Here is an 18,677-nt window from a genome sequence, read left to right on the forward strand (position 1 = left end):
AATGGCTCAATAACAGATGGCACATTAACCTTGCCAGTCATCACCAGTAAACTCCAACCCACATTTCCACACACCCATGCTTATGGCACTAACCCCAACCCCTTTTATTCCCTCCCACCCATATCACACAGGATTATGATAAATGGGGAGACAAGCCTAGTTCAGCTACATTTTACTTGTCGAAGCCAGACACCTTTTAACTTTCACCAGCTTGTCCATATTGGGGGACAGGTTCTGGACAGTGGCTATTTTCATAACATCATCTAGATGTCCGTGTGTCCGGCGATTATGCATTTTCAATTTATTAATATTCATCAGGAAAAGCGTTCCTTGTGAACGGAGAGCGAAAAAGCGCAAAGTTCTTTTCCAGTTCAGTGAAAACCGTGAATCGATTGTCAAACTCATGCATGAGTCCGGAAAGCAAGTTTACATACTTGTCCATACTCTGATGATTGACAGGCATAGATTTTAGACAGGGGAAGTGGGATGCATTGCACTTGCAGAGCTACGTCTTCCATGACGCACGTTTACTTTGAAAGGCACGGACACTATCGTAATACTCAGTGACGAGTTTGTTGCAGCCTTGCATATTAACATTCATGACATTTAGGTGTTTGGTAATGTCCACTAAAAAGGCAAGGTCCCTGGTCCATTCTGGGTTGTCCAATTCCACCACAGGCTTCCCTTCCCTTTCCCTTTCATAACATGGTCCATTTCCAGACTCTTGCAGCACAAAGCCTCTTGGTGCAGTATACAGTGAAAGCTCCAGAATATTAGCCACATGTACCTTTTCTCTCAACTTCACAAACACTCCAGCCTTTCTCCCTATCATAGAAGGTGCACCGTCGGTAGCCAAATTGACAGCGCAACTCCAGTTCAACTCCTCAGTGACATTCAGGGAAGCATCCACTCTGCGAATAAATATTGCTAATTGGTCTACATCAGTCACGTCAGTGCTCTTGTCGAGAGCAATAGAGAATGGGATGAAGGACTTAAGCTTGACTTTTAATTGACCCTTCAAATCACCAGAAAGTTCTTCAACTCTCTCCGTCCCTGTAGGCCTTGATAAGCTTATATTAGCTAAATCTTGTTGCTTGTCAGGACACACTAGCTCGGCTGCCTTCAGCATGCAGGTCTTGACGAATGCACCCTCTGAGAAAGGCTTGGATGCCTTTGCAATTTCCCAAGCGATGATGTAGCTTGCCTTCACTGTTCCTTAAAATGAAATAAAATGTATAATTATAACGAAACTGAGACACTATTCTTTCAGAAACAGTACAGTAAAAATAAAAAGAAGAGTTGAAAAAGATATGAATAAAAATAAAACATGTGTATCTCGACATTTGGAGAATACGGCTTGCTGTTTCTGTAGGGATGATGCTAGCTCGTTTAGCGTTTGAGTCCTACATTGCCCTGTGTACTCGCTGTTCTTCTCAACGTGGGTCTCATAGTGTTGTTTTATATTACTCCTTTGCTAACAGCCACTTGTTGAGAACAAATAAGACACATGGGTTTGCCTCCTACTTCCCAAAAGAAATATTTTTCTTTCCATCTATCTTGAAAGATGCGACCTTCAGTGTGGACCTTCCTCTTTTTTGACAACATCTTGATAGCGACTAGATACTCTCTCTCTTGAACAGTTCATTGCTCTGGCCCATTTCTCTCCCCTCATTTTTATGGTTCTGTCACTCCCTCCATTAGTTTTTCATATTTTTTTTTATTTTACCAGAGATGCTGTGTTGCTAATTCTATTTTTTTTTTTTTTATGTATTTACAGGCACTCGTCATCAGTGACTGAGGAGACCAGCCAAACGCTGCTGTCAAGTACTGTTCGCTATTTCTTTCTCCCCCTCTTTTATTTCTCCACATCCACTGTTATTGTTCATGTGCAAAAGACTTGTTTTCAAGCTAGACTGTTACACTGTTCTTGATGCTGTTTCAATTCAGTGTCTGAGGTTATGCTCATGAGTTCAGTAAAGCCTGTCACTAATGATTGTACTGGAGACAGTTTCTTCCAAATATGGAAATGCAATACCTTTTCATTTTTGTAATACAAATGTTCTCAATGTCACTAATCTTAAAAAGTCTGCTGTACAAATAAGCATTTTGTAATAAACTACAACAATGTTATGGAATTTATATTTTCTTGTGTTCTATACCAGGGTTCTCGAACTTATTACTTAAAGGTCCGCATCTGATTTTTATTCAAGGTCAGAGGTTAGGATTGATTGGCAATATCAATTAAATTTAATCAATTCAGTTATGATGATGTCGCTTTATTGAACTGGCATGCATAGAGACCCTATGTTGATGATAGAAACTGTGGCAGAGACAGCTCAGACAGTTTGGTAGAAGTTACTAAGTCAAATAAGTTATTAACTGAAATTAGTTATCAGTTGAATAAGCTGAAGTTGAATAATCTCTAAGCACTAAAAGGCAAGACAATAGTGTGTTTATTGTAGGACTTCTGGATGTTGACTGGCTGTCGGGATGAATGTAGTAGCCAAGGGCTGGGTATTTTAGAAGCCCTGCATACTTTGTTTTTAAATTGGTGAGGATTTATACAAATGCAAAAATAACAGATTTTATAACACACTGGCATATACTCTAAAATTACCATAACCCACAGTTCTCCTACTGTACTGTACTATGATCCAAAATACGGGTAGTATACTGTTATATAAATCATGGTGGATGTGCTGTAAAATTACCATAACCCAGTTATCCTACCGTCGTGTACTGTAATCCAAAAAACAGTATTATACTGTTAGACAAATTACAGTAGACACGCTGTAAAATAACCACAAACCCACCATTATTCTACAGTCATATACTGTAATCCAAAAAACGGTAATATTCTGTAAAAATAAATAACAGTAGTTGCATTCTTACTCTCATGCACTTATTCACAAAGAAATCATGATCTATGCATAACTCTTCAAGTAGCCATAACTATCAAAAGCACAACAAATTTGCCAATGTTCTGCGAGGGTGACACAGCCTCTGATTGAAGGAATTCGGTGTTACAGTGTTAAGAAAGGATGGGCCTTATCTTTGTGTGCCTGAGATCTGGGGTGAAACATCACTGAACTCAAAGGCCCCACACATATTTCCTCAGTCATTTTTCTTACTAGAGCAGAAATTTTGTCTAAACGTTTCTATTTTAACCAGTGCAGCATTTCCAGCTGCACTAGTTAAAATAGAGAGCTACCAGAAACAGATCAAATGCATGCATTGTAAATCATTTCACATGATGCTTCTCAACGCATTAAGAGAAGTGGGGCAACTTGAGCGAGTGAAAAAATAGACATAGAGGTAACTATATGCATATTACAAAAGCTTCTTCAGTCACACTCCTGCATTTCTAAGCTCTACACTAGCACTGGTCATAACGGAGTAATGAGAAGCAGTTGGACATACCTGCTGTTAGGCAACAGACAATATATTCACATGTCAAAATAGCAAAATCTTTGGCTTCTGCCATATAAACCATCGAGAGTTCCCTTACTTCACTGCACATGTCTCACTGCGGTTTCTCCTTGTGTCCCTGAGGAGCAGGGCCATCAATCAGGTTAGTCTGCCTCTGCCAATATGTCTCTATTTAAAAGACATTACTCAGTTTAACCCAGTTGGGCTCTGACAGCTGGACATCCTCAGGATACACACACACACACACACACACGCACAAGTGCACGTGCACCCCCCCCCCACACACACACGCACGCACGCACACACACACACACACACACACACACACACACACACACACACACACACACACACACACACACACACACACACACCTCCAATACACACATCACATCACTGAAAACAGAGAATGAGAGCAGAGATTGCTGATGTGTGTTGATTCTCACCCACTTTGATTTAATAGATACTAAATCAAATATTAAAGATGTTTTTTCAAGGGGGTATATTCATGTAATGTAATGAGATTAGATTCACTTGACCCATAACAACCTGAAATTGCTGCACACACAAATATTTCTTAATCAGGCAACAATGCAATAGCCATAACCTTTTCAATGCCTGTCAGGCCCTAGCTGCAACTTTTTTTTTTATACACACTTAAAGTCATGTTAAAGTGACATTTATTCAAACTTTTTGGAAATAAGGACCTTTGCTTCCTGACTGTTTTTTTTTTACCAATGTATGTAGCATGCTTGACAAATGTGAATTCGGTGTATGTGTTATGAGTTTTTACATTGATAGAATCAATGTTCAATTGTCTATGTTAAAAGCCACAGGAAAAGAGCAATCGGAATGATTGCTGACAATGTTTTAATAAAAACAGCATTATGCAGCAGCATTCTGTGAAGAGCAGTTATCTTCGACCATCTCATCCAATTTGAATCTTTTTGTCATTTTGTCCTCTTTTCAGGAAATATTGCCTCTGGCCTTGATACCTGTTACATATGTAAGAGAAACCAAAAAGCGATGACAACTAGGTATGTATGTAAAAGTGCAAATTATCCATAATGCTTTTTGTAACAAAGCAACCAACCACAGAGTAGACAATCTAGTGCCATCAAAAATAAAATTATATATAATATAATCATAATATTAGAGGGAAAATTAACCATGCAAACATCTACCAAACCTACCAGTTAGTCTTCATCCATCAAGTCTTTCTCTTGTAAAACAGCAGCAACAAAAAATACAGAGCGTGCTGTGTTCACAAGCTTTCTTATGAGAACCGCCCAGGAGTGTCTCCACATTTTGGTAAAAAATAAGATTGCACAAGGCTACACTGTCTTACAGACCTGCACATTAACACAAGATAATATTTATAAGATTATTCCAGCTTTTTTCAACTCAGTATGATTAAAACTGACTACTGTTAGGCCAACAAAACAATATGAAAGAGTAAAAAAGGCTGTCTACTAGGCTTTTGCAGCATTTACTTTTTGTAGTTAAAAGTGACTTATTGCTGAACTGTCACATAAATAAATTAAATCTGTGATGTGACAAATATTCATTCACATCCTTGTGTCTGTGCTGAAGAACCCTCAAATAAATACTTGCATGATAAAATGTTTTTTTTGTTATTACAATGAGTTTTTCGTATTTAATTATTTAAACAGCAGTTTTAATTTTTTAAAACCCAAAGCTAAGCAAGGTACTCTGCACTAGTGAAAGATTTTGCAATGTATGCAATGCAATGTAAAACACTATTCCCAACTCCTTTTTTAGGACAAGCAATGCATTTGTGTAAGGTCCCACCACAGATTGTGTGCTTGAGATAAAGCAGAAAACTTGCATCTATCTTGCAACCCCTTAGATGTAATGAGCTGTACTTTGGTACCGACCTCACAGCTTGGGAACCACTAATGCAAGAGTCACTATAGATAAAAAGATAATTATGAATGGGCAAAGGTTGGGAACAGTTTTACCAGATAAATCCAGGCGAAATTATGGAATTCATTATTGATCTCAGCCACTAAAATCATCAAAAACATGGCATAAAAAGGATAAAAATCACTGCAAATACTGGGTGTTCTGACTTACCAACTACTGACGCAGTAACAGGTCCTGCCAACAAGTGGCACTCTTGTCAAACTGTATGCATGTGAGCGTGCCTTTACATCTTCATACTAAACTTGAAACTGAGCTTGACTCACTGACTCACTGATAAGCATGTGAACTAATTTTAAGGAAGCTGCACAAAGAGAATCGGGGGAGGGCAGGTAGTTGCAATTCCTCTCCTATAACACAAGTTATGATCCTCCACAATCAAAAGACTTTGATACATTCTGCCTCTGTAACCATTTTCTCTGAGTAATAACTCAAAGCTTTGGGAAGCACAATGCTGCCATTGTGCACAGCAGATAAAAGCAGACTCTAAACTTCCTGGGTCTGCTCTGGAGACTGTAGGGGTGCGACACATTAAGTCAATGTGATGGAGCAGGCATGACCACTAAAGACACACAAGTCCTCTTTTGTTGACAAACATCACAGGGTATCAGCCCTGTAATCTTTTATAAAACAACAAAACCTATTTAGGTGCTTAGAATCTAGGCCTATGGGCTAGATGAGGATAAGAAAACTATGTACATTACCTATGCATCGCATGTCCCCACTTTAAACACTTAGAGTGCTTTACTGCCCTGAGCTGACATGGCTGATGAAAGCTCCTCAGCTCTTCAGAATGAAGAAAACTTGAACAAGATACGCACATGCAACAGAAATTAAACTAACCTGAAGATTATAAAATATGAACATTCCTATGCACAAAGATATTATCTTTGCACTGGTGGTACATCATCACATCATACATCAGGTTTTGAAAAGTTCCAATGACTGCTGCTACTGGAGTACTACTGCATATGTGAAAAAGTAGTATGAAGCCTTTTGTGGCTCTAGAGGAAACTGCATGTAATCTGTTAATTTGCCTCCATTAATAGATAATCTTTGGAGAAAATAATTTAGCTAATAACTGTTCAGATATGTTCTAGAGGTTTTTGGTACATGTACAAACTAATCCTTATCAACATTTTTCTCTTAAAGTGAACTGACTATACCAAAATCACCATTGTAACTGCCTCAGTAAAAGTAGCTTTTAGAAGTGGAGATTCACTCACTGGTCATCTCAGATAGATATACACTAAGAAACAGTGAAGTTTTCATCTAATTATGTGTGGTAAACTCAATTAAACAAAACTGTTTTTGAGCTGATTTTACTTTTTACACTGATCCATCAAACTTAATGTCTTTCTGGCTGCACTGAAAACAGATTCATGATAATAACAGACAAACTACTTATACTAATAACATTTCATGTATCCCATTGTTCGGGGAGTGACAGGGAGTGTCAAGGGAAGGTGCAGCACCGACAGGTCTCACTATGTTCAAAGTCACTGCAGAGCAAAAAACAGGTTAGCTGTCTTGCTTTGATAGTAAAATGATCCAAAAAGATTGAGGAGCTCAATGGATCATGACGGACATCCATACATCCTATAGGGAGGTGTAGCAATGACTAATTTTTCAGGCTAACACATTTTCCATTGGATTTTGGAATATTGCTGAAAATAAGCTTTATGGCAAACACAAGTTTAGATAACTGAAAATGCCATGTGTAGAAATGCCATCCAATTTCTGGGTTTTAGGCCTACAAACTACATCACTCTGTACTAAGGGTGTCACAAATTCGATTTTAAACCGAAATGAAGTCACAATCTTGAACTTCGAATTCAAAAAATGGAATCGTCAATGCTGCCACACCCCCATGTCACGTCTGGTCAGCTTGCCGAGTGGAAAAAAACACACGTGTGTTTAGCCACTAGCTAATCCAGTAGCTATTAGCTACAGCCAACCAAACGATAGCCCTATTCCTAAAACTTATAGTAAAAATCGAGAATTGAATTGAACCGTGACCTTAGAATCGAAAATTTAATCGAATTGAGGATTTGGAGAATCGTGACACCCCTACACTGTACTAATTAACATTTCAAGTATTTCATTGTTTGAGGGAAGGTCTCTCCATGTTTAAGGTAATTATAGAGCAAAAAAGAACCTATGAAGTTATATAATTTACTATTCAAGGTTTGTTTGAAGATTGAAATCAGTTTATGGGCAGTATCGAGGGTGTGTCGATCCGATGGTCTGATTACTACACAGGTCCCTCACTCAACAAAACAAAGAGAAATGTCCCACAAAGCAACATTACATTACCAAACAAAAGTAATGTAGTAACTGTAACTGTCAACTTATATGAGGAAAAAAAAAATATATGTGGAGAAGCGCCTGTCCTCCTGCCTGTCCTACCGACTCGTCGTCACATTTCTGCCCGAATAACAGCATATGGGTTAGTTTTGTTGAAAAAAAAAAAATAAATCACTGTGATGGTCAACCCTCCAGACCGAGACTTCAGTGAACTTCCCCCCAGAAAACAGCATTTGTCCCCATGAGTGAGAGTGTCAGACAGCATCCAGTTTACTGATGCTGATTGTGTAATTATGTTAATTAAGAGCGAACAATGTAACTGTGTCCCATATGGTTGGTGGGTCAGGATCTCAATCGCAACACATTTTATCAGTCTCCGTATGATTATAAACTATCCGCAGGTTTAGATTGACAGGACAGCAGGGAAACACCTTAAAAATACCCAGACGTCATCATCATGCGGCGATAATGTGGCCTCTCTGCGTGAAAGGGGTTACTGTCATGGCATACATGACGTAACTGAGCCATGGCATACATGATGTAACTGAGCCATTCATACCAAGATATGTTATATCTAGGCTTTTCCTGCCATGACGTCAAAAAGTTGCAATAAATCATAATTACCTTTGCTTTTTCACTGACATCTGGGTCTATACACACATAAACACAGTCATACACATGCATGCCGTGAGCTAATTGCAGTGAGCAGCTCCCAGCACAATTGCTTTCCACTCAATTACATATGTAAATTGCTTGGGTTCTGGTTTCCACTGGGAAGAGGGCCCCGTGTGACAGCGACTCATTGAGCCATGGTCTGTTGGGAATTAAGAATAGAGGAGCAGAGTACTATGGGAGCTTGGAGGACACCAGCAAACAGAATAATAAGTTGTCTGATGTTAGGATGGTTAATTGTCATGATCCTGATCATTTCTTGGACACAGATCAATCATTGTACAGAGTGTGCAATGGGTTTATCTCACAGAAAAAATAAGATACTGGAGAATGGACAAAGAAACTGGAAGATCCCTAAAAAGTCTGGCCTGTTTATGCAGTGACCTTAAGTTTAGGTTTCCACATATCTCTGTGTGTGTGTAAATGCGTGTCAACCCAAAGTCCAGTCCTCTGGGAGCCTCCGCGATCTCTGTTGTATTTACATACTGTTTTGGTCAGCAGTATGCCTCGGGTTCATAACAAAAACAAATTAACTTTTGCAGTGGATTTTGGTATTTCTCGTAGTTGGATTAATACACCTAGATTATTCAATTGATAGTCGCATTACTCCTGCACGTATACGCTCCATCAGATCGGTTGGATTTTTGCGTTCTGTGCAGGCTTTTTTTCCCGGGGCCGTGAGCCTGAAGTAGAAGGATGGTGGCAACGGTGTCATTCCTCTGAAATAACCCCAAGCAAGAGTACCATTGTGCATCTAGTTTGTGTAATTGTTTTGTACACCATATACGAAATGTACAAAGATGTAGCTTTGTCTGACTGTTCGTACGCCATCATTCTCGAATGTAGAGGCAGAGTTTGTTGACATGCATCAGCCAGTAATTTGATTTTCTCACCGGCATGTATACACAGACAATTGCAGGTGTCTAATTGAGTAGCATAGTCGAACTATGGCTGTAATCTGACTAAGATGTGCATGTAAACATACTGAGTGGCACCATGCTTGCTGCAAAACCAAGAGTGCATGCAAAAGTTAGCAGTTTATATGTATATATACTTATATATTTTTTGTCATGCATTATTTGTGCTGTATTGCATGAGTGGTGTAACTCTTTCGTGAATAGGGTGATGCATGAGGTGTGCGTAAAGTGAGAGTGGGTGAGCTGGAGAGAGAGGGAGCGTGTGCACATGCAGAGGGCAGACAGTGAGTGGATGAGAGAACAGAGGAGTAACTTAACAGTAGCAGCGACACGCAGAAGCTGTACAGTATATATTGTTGTTGGCTGTGAATAAACGCTACGGCTCCTCAAAAGGACAGCAAAGCTTCCTGGCATTATTTCATCGACCAACAACACGTGAAAGGGGTTCACCCCGTAGGTGATAACTGACTTCGGCCCTGGAGAAGACCTTTCCCCTGCCCTCCGGGCAGGCAGGAATGGTGTAACAGATGGTTTTAGTTTAAAAAGTGCATATATAGGTTGAAGTTGGACTAAGATCAGACCGAACAAAATATCTCTGGATTAAATTGATCCCTAAAACAAGTTGTTTCACAATGAAAACAACAGAAATTGTCTTCTCTCCGTAGAATTTTTCCCACTCACACCCATACTGATGTCTGGTTGAAATGGAGAATTGGGGAAGCGGGCAACACGTCTTGCGAAGGTGTTGGACACAGGGAGATGAGAGGCCTGAGAGCGCATTTCACCCACCTTGGCTACCGCTAAAGCACATTAGCTGGAGGCATCCTTGTGCATTTCACATATTGGCTTCCTCCAGTGGAGGTGTCTGGTGAAAGTGCCTCGCTCCAGTAATCCCACATCTTGGCTGGAGTTCAGAGGAAAACACTGATGTATACACACTGTAAAGTGGGTCAACTTTTACACATGACCCCAAGTTAAAAGTCAATTAAAAACTTTGTATGTTTTTGTGAACAAGCACACAAACATGTAAACAAACTGGTTCGCTCACACGTGAATAAACAGAGCAGTTACTTACTGTGTATTCCCATCTTTAGAACTGTTTTAAGTAAAATGTATGATTTCATCATTTGAAATTTTAACTTTCTTATTCTTGATATGACTTTTTTTGTGTGTTATTCTATGTCAGTGAAACATATTTGATCAGTAAAACTCAAATAAAACAAAAGAAGTGCGGTGCTGAGACTGAGTTTTCATGTGTGTTCATGTGGTCTGTCCCAAATTCAGCCCTGTTAGCACTTAGCTACTCCCTCCATCTGAAGCTACCCTTTACAGCAAGTTCAAGTGCCTTTTAAATACATTTCAAAAAATGGTCCTTAAAAACAATAGGCAAATTACATGCTTTAATGGGGCTAAATACTGAACGTCAGATAAATAAAAAGCATTGAGTATAAACAGAAGTTTTAACTCTTGCTCATTTGCTGAGTCTGAGGCTGCAATAGTAGTTATTGCTGCTACCCAAATCTATCGTAAATTGTACCTGATTTCAAGAAAATCAGCAAAAAAAAATTAGAATGAGCGCTATGCGATGAGTAGGAGTAAGTTCATCGAGTAAACAGTAGATTTAAAAAATAATTCAGAAAAAAACATTGTGCCACTGTAGAAAACATGTGTTACATCTGCCTCAGCCACTCCCTCTACTTCCAGGTGTTAGTAGTCATTTCCCCAATCTCTGTCCCTGTGTGTGTGTGTGTGTGTGTGTGTGTGTGTGTGTGTGTGTGTGTGTGTGTGTGTGTGTGTGTGTGTGTGTGTGTGTGTGTGTGTGTGCGTGCTTCGCAGGTGTGCTGGAGACAGGGCAGAGTGGTAACCACTAGCTGCACCGGATCCTGCAATTATCCTGCCTTCTTATGCCTTCCCTGCCACTACCACACTGCCAGATTGTAGCCGCTGTTGAGTCAGTATACTGCGCATCCAGCCTTTGTACTTTGTTCCTAGCTCTGAACTTTTAGTAACTTTGATCTTTGCTTTAGACTTTGTTCCCTGCTCTGCTTTCCAGCCCCTGTCATTCTAGACTTGCTCCCCTAGTCTGCTCCATTAACCCCACTCAGGATCCAGCCTCCTGGACTGCTTCCCACTCTGGAACTCTCCCCCTCCACAGACTCTCCCTGTCTGGACCATCCCAGCCCAGCCTCAGATCCAAACTTGTTACAATAAACTAAATTTGGTTTGAACTTTACCTTTTGCTTCCCTGTCTGTGTCTGCATCTGGGACCCCTATTTTTTTGGGCCCAAAACAACAAGAGGATGTCATTAAGATGAATGTAATTAAAAGACTGCCAGTCAAGCCTCAAATGCTGAAAACACTGCAAAACCACAATGGACATATGGCATTTCTGTTTGTTTAATATAACATGACTGGGATGCCCTGTACAAACCACACGGCAAGGACATTGATGGCCTTACTGACTGCATCTCAGAAGACATTGGGTTGTGCATGACAACTCCATCCCCACTAAAGAGGTCCGCTTCTACCCCAACAACAAAGCCTGGGTTACCAGCAACCTAAAGGCCCAACTCAAAGAAAAAATGGGAAAAAATTAGGTCTGGGGACCAAGCAGAGCTCAAGCGTGTTCAAAGAGAACTAAGACACAGGATCTTGGAGAGTAAGGACGCCTACAGTAGAAAACTGGATTACAAACTGGAAAACAACAACACCAGGGATGTTTGGAGTTGAATGAGAGATAACCGTCATCCAGAGAAAAGGTGGAGGAACAGCAGATAGTAATGAACAATGAGCAAATGAGTTTAACCGGTTTGTCAACAGGTTTGACTCCAACTCCTCCACCCCCAGCAGACCCTCTGCTGCTCCTCTGAGCAACCACTCCAGGATACAACCCACACAGCCCCCTCAGCATACACCAGCAAACACCACCTCCCTCACCCCCACCCCCTGCTGGCAGTTGGGGCTCGTTGGGGCTACTCCACCCTGGATAGAGGACAGGATGGCAGAGGACAGGATGCTGGCAAAACTGCTGGCAACCATGGACAATGCCTCTCACACCCTCCACAAATCTCTGAACAGGCTGTACAAGCAGCTTCAGTAACAGATTCATTCAACCCCGCTGCCTAAAGAAACAGCACAGGAAATCATTCCTACCTGGTGCATCAAACTTTATAGCGCTCACTCCAAAACACACATATATTTTTTGCACTTTAAATTATTATGACTGTAAATAAAACTGCATCTTATCCTCTTGCACCTTATGTTCCATTAACCTTAACTCCTCAATATCTCCGCATTCTATTTTAGTTACCTCAGTATTTTATTTAATTCAACATCAAATCTCTGTGGAGTGATGAGGACACTGTCTTATATGCTGCTACTTCTGGTCTCTTTAGGGGAGTTCAGTCATGTGCTTCATTCATCAATATTCATTTCATTATTAATCAAATTAATCTGTTTCCTTAGGACTTTTGATTTGATTTTAGTGGTACATCAACCTTTGGTCCCTAGCCGAGAGTAAATACTTGCAATTTTATTATTCTATTTATGATCCACTGTTTTTTGTAATGGCAAAATGCACAAATTGCTATGGCTAAAGCTCGCCATTGATATGTCACCCACCTAGGTCAACATGGAGCAGCTATAAAGGGACTTGCATTTCTATAGCACTTTCCCAGTCTACTGACTGCTCAAAGCCTTTTTACCGCACTTGTCACATTCACCCTTTCACACATACATTCATACATTGATGGCAGAAAACGCCATGCAAGGTGCTGAGCTGTTCATCAGGAGAGGTCATCAGGAGGGGTTCAGTATCTTGCTTAAGGATGCTTCAACCTCCAGCCACGGATCTGGGGAATGGAACCAGTGACTTTACGATTACCTGACGACCCGCTCTGGGCCTGAAATATAGCTGTTTTTCCTATTCTACTGACTACTAAAAATGCTTTACAAGTCACTAGTCCGCACACATTTATCTATACACTGATGGCAGACTAGGGAAACTCCTATATTTCTATATCTTTAACTGCAGCAGTAGGTCTAAGTAAGAAATTCATGACCCCAAATCATCCAGGTTGTTCTCATTTACTTATAACTGCTCTATATAACAATAGTCATTTAGATTTATTAACAATAAATAAAGCCATTTGGTGCAACATATAGACCTTTTGTGAATGGTGCCACTTTGAAAGTGGGACCATTTCAAATTGTGACAATAGAACCTTTAAAATTTTGATGCACAGAATCTCTCCATGATGTCTCACTTTGTCCTTCACTGTCTGCCCTCTTGGAGCTGTTTCTCAACATCTTTATATATTATGTGCCCACTTGCTGCTCTTTTTGCCACAAGTATCTCCTGCCTCTCTCCATCTCCCTCCCTCTGCCATTGTCGGCTCTCTCTGTCTTCACCTCTCCTCCTGCACCCTCCGACTCTGCTTCCATATCCCTTTCTAGCTGGCGATGATCTTCATTAGAGGATGGAGACAATGATCAAACCTCTGGAAGGGTCTCTCGCCTATTTAGTTACATTCCTCTGTCAAGTAAAGATGAGGAGAGTGGAACGAGAGGGAGCAGAGGAACAGAGGGAAATCCAAGCAGTTATTCTAGACTTAATTACATGAAGTAAAAAAAAAAAAAAAACCTTTTCCTCCCTGCTTGAAGCTGTGTGTGTATGAGTGAGCGTGTGTGTGACAGGCGGAGCCTCACAATATAGGTTCACATCTGAGAGACCTTCCTCTGAGGGTTACCATTCAAGTGTCAGTCACGTACACACACACACACACACACACACACACACACACACACACACACACACACACACACACACACACACACACACATACATCTCTATGACAACTGTGTGCATGGGAAAACAATATTGCAATGCCAGAGCAATAAACAACTGGTAATATGACATGATATTGAGAATCTGCATCCTATTTATTAACAGATGAAAAATTTGACCATGAATGTATGTCCAGCCTCAGATTGAATTAACCATGAAAAGGCCCCCACTTCCTGACTCATAAGGAATAGGCTCACGTATTTACCAAATCACTTTGGGAGTTAATCAGTGATTACTTGGTTGACAAATAGGTATGTGAAACTAGATAATAGTAAGCCGATTTTATTTAGTCTGTGATACATATTGTAATACACTGTTTCTTTACTGCCTCTTTCTATCTCTGGATATAAGGGACTCTGAAGACAATCTGATATTGATGTATATTTCTAGCTGAATTGTTATTTCTTGACAAGTTCTCTTTTAGGCACATACTAGTATATTGTTGTTATTAGATAAGAGCATTCAAAGTCTGTCTAAAATGGATTCCTCAAGACATAAGCAAGTGAGTTTGATAAATGGGGTAGAAGATAAATTCACTTTTTAATCCCGAAAGTTAAAAAGAAATCGCTGAGCTTTCCTCCTGTTGGTACATTTTTACGGATCACACTAAAATCAGATTTGACTTTGGGTTTTAATTTCCTGAGAAGGTTCTGGCTCTGCACCTGACTCTCCTTGCTAGACCTGGCCTCCCCCAATACAACACTCAGCAATGATTAGCTGAATTTTTATCTTGTGCATTTAAGCTCTCTTATCTGATCAAAGTTACTTATTTATTTAGTGTAACTGAGGGGTGCAATCTTTTGAAACCTTATTTTGGTTGTCATCCAACACTGAATAATCAAATTGGGAATTTCATTCATGCAGTTTATAAGTACCACTGACCATTGACAGTGAAGTTATGACTCTTTCTCCATTTGGTCTTGTTAGCCCAAAAACGGGAGTTGTCAAGATGTAGTGTAGTGAGACTTGCCTAAATACTGTAGTATACCAGTATGTAGCTGGTTTTTATTGTTCTGAATGCTCTGCTTACACACCAGTAATGTCAAGCTTCGTGCACTAAGATTTGAGCAAATACACTGAAATCCAATCCAACAGCTCAACTTGGCTACACATCTAACTTAGATATGTAGCCAAGTTGACCTGTTTAAGTCTAGGTCTCTTCCCAGTCCCACTAAACAGAGAGATCCTCCTGGAAACAAAAACAACATGCTCCTGTGATACAGCAAGGCAAACATGCAATAGTGTGTATAATAAATAATAATGGCAACAGTCTACTGTTTAGCCTTCCATGCTACCCTGGTCCTTAAGTGTTGTGTTGTCACCATCAACTGGACTTGACGAGTGGAGCTGGAAATGTCTACTATTGACCCTAATTTAACACACGCTGTTTATCACACAGTGATAAAATTATTATCAATGTGAGAAATACAAACAGAGATGTCATGTCATTGTCCGAACTGCTTATCCCTTTCCATGGGGTTGTGGGGTGTTGCTGCTGGAGCCAATCCCAGCCTTGTCTCAGGGCGAGGGCAGGGTACTCCCTGGATAAGTCGCCAGCTCATCGCGGGGCCCTCACTAGTGAGCAACGTGGGGTTCAGTATCTCGCTCAAGGACACTTCGACATGCAGCTCAGCACTGCCCGGAGCTGGGATTTGAACCAGTGACCTTCCGATCACTAGTCGAGCTACAGCTGCCCTACAAACAGAGATGGTTTCCTTTCATGTGTGAGTTCTGACTGGCACTCGACGAGTACATGTAACCAAGTTAATTGGTTTTAGGATGTTGTCTACACCCCTTTAACTTAATTTTTAAAAAATATTTTTGTATTATATCAAAGCACAATTACCAGAGCTTTGTGGCAGTTGGGGCAATGCACTTGCACCCTTGTTGACCGCCGCTATTGAGTTTCAATGTTCACTAGAGGAGTTTTACAAGCAGCTAATCTTGAAGCAGCCTGTACAACAACAGATAACTTTTGTGGTATTTTGTTTTGTTTTGTATCAGCTTCAAACATGTGTGGATGCCTTTTGCCTTTACATTATAAGAAATAATTAAATGCTAAGAGAGAATCTCCACCAAAAATAGCTTTTCATTTGAGGAAGTTTCCTGGGGAAAGTTCTCTTTCTTCTCAGAACAGTGAAATTCTCTCAAAGCAGAAAACACATCCACAACTGGCTGGTCTGTTAAATGACTTGCATGTGGCTTTGCGCTCTTTGTAATGGTCACAAGTTTGTAGCTGAGTATGCCAGTATTTTCCCTCCACGAGAGGATACACGCAGTATTGTACTCAAAATTAGACAAGAACAACTGTTCTCTTTATGCATTAGAGGAAGCAATGTCAACATGTATCTATGAACTTCTAAACCTTTCATTTTCTGCATGTTCAGACATGTTCAGATGGGATAAAAGAAAATCCCGTCATTGTGTTCTGGAGCTTCTCTTTCCTGAACATCTACAGCTAGATTACACTGCCACGTAGTAAGGATCTTGTAGTATAGGCCTTTGGCTTATATTGTTGGTCAAAATTTGTTGCAGCATATCCAGAATCCAGAATCCAGAATATAAATCCAGAATAACCAAAATTCTCCCATGTGACCCTCCTTGTCCGTGACCTCCACCGCTTCCTGTTGTGGCCTGCATCTGATTCAAGATGATGGTGGCCTTGAGGCCATCAATGTAACTGCACTAATCTACCTCCAAACACTGGTCAGACCAGACGCCCCAGCATGAGCACCTTGCTCTATTACATCAGCTGACCGGCTAGTACCACCATCTCTGAGTGCTAACAAAGGTCGCACAGCAAAGTTACGCCTCTGTTCTGGTGCCTCAGTGGTGGAACAAACTTCCGATCAATGTCAAGACAACAGAGTCACTCCATCTTCAGCAAAAGACTCAAGACTCACTTGTTCAAACTTCACCTCGACCATGCAGCGCGTAACCCACCCAAGAACGAAAACAAAGCAAACAGAAACGTACATTCACTTGATTCCTTGATGCAGCAGCTACTATTCTCAGACGAGGGCTTGAAATTTGTTTCCCTCATGGAGGGAAAATACTGGCATACTCAGCTACAAAAGGTTATACTTCATCATTTCGCATCATTGACCTACTTAAAATACTTTACATCAGTTAAAGCTGCAGTCTGGAGTTATGAGAAAAAAGGTGACTTGGCTAGAATATTTGAATGAGCACAGCTCCCATGTCCCTCCTTCTTCCTCTCTGCCATACTGCAGCCCTGCCTTCAAAGCCCCTCCCCACAGAGGAGCCTGCCATGCACGAGCAGGCTTGTAAGCGGACGATATTTATCCTGTTTTTTTTTTCAGGCTTGGTCCAATTTCCTCTCATTGTCGTGGGCTCAAATCTCAGCCATCAGAGTTTTTTTGTACTTTTTTTAGTCTTTATATGTTTTTTATTGACAGTTCAGCTGAAGAGATGACAGGAATCTGGATGAGAGAGGGGGAGTGACAGGCAGCAAAAGGTGGTCCCACACACAGTGTATGTTATTCTACTGTCAGATCATAATGACAATTTTTGCAAATATAACAAATATTAGTTAAAGACTACAGCTTTAACTCAGTTATTCAACATGACTTAGAAATCAGTATTATTGCTTATCACCCTTGGTCTCCAAGAAGAAAGCCTTGCAACCACCCCCCTGATACAGACTTTTCTTTCCTGTTTATGCCACTATACTAAAAGGGAGCTTTCAGAATAACGATAGAGGGGTTACTACAACACCAGAGTTAGATGTGTAAGGTCACTCCCTAGGCTGCTGTATTTGACACGTTGGGAGTGTGAACGGGCTGGACTAGGTCTAACATAATAATACAATTGCTTTACATCTTTGCCTATGTCTTATTTTTCTTGCTGAGAATTGCTAGAATAGTTAGCTAAACTCTTTTTTTCTTTATTATTGTTTTTTATCCTTTCATGGCCTATGACCTGTTAATCTGTGTTGACCAGCCAATTGCTAACTTTGTCTGGTAACTTGCTGTCTCCTATTTGGTGTTGGGCAGATAGTCTTCAGTGAGTTTATCAGAGCTTTTTTTCTGCTATAAATGAGCAGAGTTGCAGTAAAAACCAAAACCTTTGCAGAGCTGAGGGTATTTACAAATGTCAAATATCATGACATACACAGTCATTTGATCCATTGTTTCTGTACAAATATTAATTACAGCAGCTCTAAGGATACTGTATCTGGTCAATGCCAACTGTATCAAGGGATACAGACAAAGATAGACAGGCAAAAAGACAGAGAGGCTGACAGTTAATGGACCTCTATACTGCCCCTCACTGACACGATTAAAAGCATTTTGCTACCAAGACCCTCTCATGCAACACACGCTGGACTGCGAGCCCTGCCCCGGCAGCTTTGCCTGACAAAATTCAATTACTACTCATCACTGCTGACAAGGAACATCGCTCTGACTGGCATACATACCCTTTCTGCCCCGGACACACACACACACACACACACACACACACACACACACACACACACACACACACACACACACACACACACACACCATTAGACAACACCTGACATTAGCATTTATCCA

The 18,677-nt window shown here is 40.5% G+C and overlaps 1 protein-coding gene across 9 annotated transcripts in view; it reads right to left on the reverse strand.

The window, feature by feature from the left end:
- Window positions 1–18,677, reverse strand: part of sorcs2 (sortilin-related VPS10 domain containing receptor 2) — a 534,678-nt gene that overhangs the window by 154,873 nt on the left and 361,128 nt on the right. Inside the window, exon 1 of one of the 9 annotated variants that reach the window (XM_037111620.1) lies at window positions 5,527–5,545. The exons of the other annotated variants lie outside the window; for them this stretch is intronic. The gene's annotated coding sequence lies outside the window, so the exon portion shown is untranslated. Of the gene's footprint in view, window positions 1–5,526; window positions 5,546–18,677 lie in introns of those variants that run through there. 9 annotated transcript variants of the gene reach the window in all.

This window comes from Acanthopagrus latus, chromosome 10 (assembly GCF_904848185.1).
Source record: "Acanthopagrus latus isolate v.2019 chromosome 10, fAcaLat1.1, whole genome shotgun sequence".
NCBI classification, from domain to species: Eukaryota; Metazoa; Chordata; class Actinopteri; order Spariformes; family Sparidae; genus Acanthopagrus; species Acanthopagrus latus.